Source organism: Myotis daubentonii, chromosome 2, assembly GCF_963259705.1.
Source record: "Myotis daubentonii chromosome 2, mMyoDau2.1, whole genome shotgun sequence".
NCBI classification, from domain to species: domain Eukaryota; kingdom Metazoa; phylum Chordata; class Mammalia; order Chiroptera; family Vespertilionidae; genus Myotis; species Myotis daubentonii.
Genome location: NC_081841.1, coordinates 670,782 through 673,801, shown reverse-complemented (window position 1 = coordinate 673,801; position 3,020 = coordinate 670,782). Strand labels below are relative to the sequence as shown.

Sequence of the window (3,020 nt, the reverse complement as noted above, 5' to 3'; positions counted from 1 at the left end):
TCAATGTTTCGTTCTCCCTCTCTTTTACTTCTTCTCTCCATTATCAATAAATTAAAAAAAAAATCTTAGGCCCAGACAACATTCCCCTCCCCCCACCCCACCACCATGTCACTAAGACCTATTTACAGCAGCTCCTTCCACTTGGTGCATCTTGTCTGGCTTTCAAGGAAAAACAAGGCACCACAAGGCAACAAACAGATTGAAGAGACAGGAGCAAACACTGACACCACCAGATGCTAGTGAGGACATGGAGCAGCAGGAACGCTCGCTCACTGCTGGTGGGAATGTGATGTGGTGCATCTACTCTGCAAGACAGTTTCTTACAAAACTGAACACATTTTCACCTTACCATCAGCAATCATGCTCCTTGGTTATTACCCAAAGGAACAGGACACTTAACATGCACACAAAAACCTGCACACGGATATTTAAAGGAGCTTTATTTGTAACTGGCCTGGTGCATGAATTTGTGTACCACTGGGGTCCCTTGGCCTGGCCTGCAGGATCGGGCAGAAACTGGCTCTCTGACATCCCCTGAGAGGTCCCAGATTGTGAGAGGGCACAAGCCAGGCTGAGGGACCCCACTGGTGAACAATCAGCCAGGGAGGGACTGTGGGAGGGCTCCAGGGCATGTCCGGCTGATCTCCCGCAGTCCTGATCGGCCAGACCCCAGCAGCAAGCTAACCTACCAGTCAGAGCATCTGCCCCCTGGCAATCAGTGCATGTCATAGTGAGCGGTTGAGCGGCCTTAGCAATATCATTAGCATATTATGCTTTGATTGGTTGAACGGACAACTGGACACAGCATATTAGGCTTTTATTATGTAGGATTGTCAAATCTTAATGTATTTCAGTTTCTGACTTCAAATCTCTGAGGCAAAGATGGACCTTTAGTAAGTACACACCAGTGAAAAAGATAAAATTAGCCCTACTCCTCACACTACAAAATCAAAAGCCAAACGAGTGACAGGTCTTTATGTGAAAAAGAATCTACAGAAGCATGGAGACAAGATGAGGCTGACTCCTGTGGGGAACCTCCCAACTACGCTGCGGGAAAAAGGACTCAGAAACATGAAAACCTCAAGTTGAGAACATCTGTAGAGTCAGAAGACAAACGGGGAAACTACTTCAACACACATTGCAATAATGGGTGAGCACCCTACGAACTGAAGAATTGTAGAATGAAAAGGAAAATGACCAACAATCCTAAAGACAATGGACAAGAGATGTGAACCATTTACTGAAAAGAGAGCCCTTAAAGCTGTAGGACACCAACCCCCAGGGGAGGAAGAGCACATCTATTGTGAGACACCACCACTCGCCTCACAGACTGGCAGTTTGCTGGGGCTTAATTGACCCTTTCGGTCTCAGGCTGCTCCCTGAAGAGGAATTTGGCAAGACTGAGCCAAGCTAACACACACTGACCATGATCCAGCACCTCACCTCTAGGAACTTACCTTGAAAATGCCCCTTAAGCCGTATGAAAGTACAGATGCATATGCGTAGTTGAAGCAGCATCATTTGAAGTTTGAAAATATTGGCAACCGCCTAAATGCCCACATAGGAGGTTGAAGAAATGAGCGTCCACATACACAGGGTGACAGTGTGTCTCAATCACAAAGGCCCCTCCAGGGTCAGGCAGAGTGACTCCAAGTGCTCCAGGAGAGCAGGTACAGAATGCCACCCTGCATTAAGGGAGCTTTTGCTGACCTTCACAGAAGCCCAGGGCAGCCAAGGAAACCAGGGCATTAGTGACAGGAAATGGAGGGAGTGACATCCCTGCACAGACCTTGGCCATGACCGACTGACTGGAAAGAATGGGAAGTCAGATCCCAAGACTAAATAGTGCAAGCGGAAAGCGTGAACCCAACGATAAATAAGATGAAAAGCATACCACCATCCACGGGACTAATCCAGGACAGTGTTTGACCTTGAACCCCAGTCATGGGTACTAGAGTGAAGGTTGCAAAGAGCTGAGCTTTGTTCCACGGGTTTGTTTCCGTAGTCGTATGGCAAAGCGATTCCAAAGCTAGTTACCCTGCTGAGCAAACGCCTGCTATTGCTGGGGTCAGGGTCTCTCGGTGGGAGCCAGGACAGGTGTGGACTGCGGGAGACAAACACAAGCCCATGTACTGGTGGGATTGGAGGTGTCGACACACACCATTTCTCGTTCACGTGTGTGTGTGTGTGTGTGTGTGTGTGTGTGTGCGCACGCGCGCACGCGCGCGGGTAAGCAGCACCCCTAGCCTGCCTAGCTTGGTCCACGGAAGGGACCTAGAAACAGACATACCAATAGCAGTGAGCACATTTGTACCAGATCTTGGTTTGTAAAACCATTCCCTGCCAAAAGGTGCCCTCAGAGAAATGGCTGGTTCCAGGGTGTGGACAGAGGCCTAGAAGAGCGAGAGTGCACACCTTATGCCAAGCAGTAGGACAGTGCTCCAGAAGTTAACATGATGGGGCATGTGTTGGTCTGACGACCCCGTGGAGTGAATCCTGCAAAATCTGAACACAAGGTAAGTAGACGGGGTGACTCTCAGACCACCAGGCCCAGCAGCAACTCAGACACACATGCCAATAATTGACAAATATTTGAATGCTGAGAAATTACCTATGAACGACAAATGCCAGTCATAGATGAATAACAAGTACTGATGACAAACTGATAAATGGGGGCAGGTGAGAACTCACACACATACAGTGCCCAGTGCTGACTGGCAGGTGTGGAGGCCCTGCAGACTGCTGGCCCCATGGTCAGCAGTTGCCAAGTGTGGCACAGCTGCAGGAGGTCCTGGTCTGAGGGTCTGCAGTCTGCCAGTCAGTTGCTGTGGAGCAGTGACTACAAGGTGTCTTTCCTAGACACACCAGGGTTTTCAGGGGTCCAGGCCATGCAATAGGCAACTCATTCTCAAATGCTCAAATAGCTTGTCTTTATGCACTTAAGTCACGTGTGTGTGCATGTGGTAGTGTGTGCACACATGTGCAACGACACCCTTTGTATTAACTTCGGGGTCAGACAC

The 3,020-nt window shown here is 49.1% G+C and overlaps 1 protein-coding gene across 1 annotated transcript in view; it reads left to right on the top strand.

Moving 5' to 3' along the window:
• Nucleotides 1-3,020, top strand: part of TRABD (TraB domain containing) — a 255,195-nt gene that overhangs the window by 76,092 nt on the left and 176,083 nt on the right. The window lies entirely within an intron of this gene.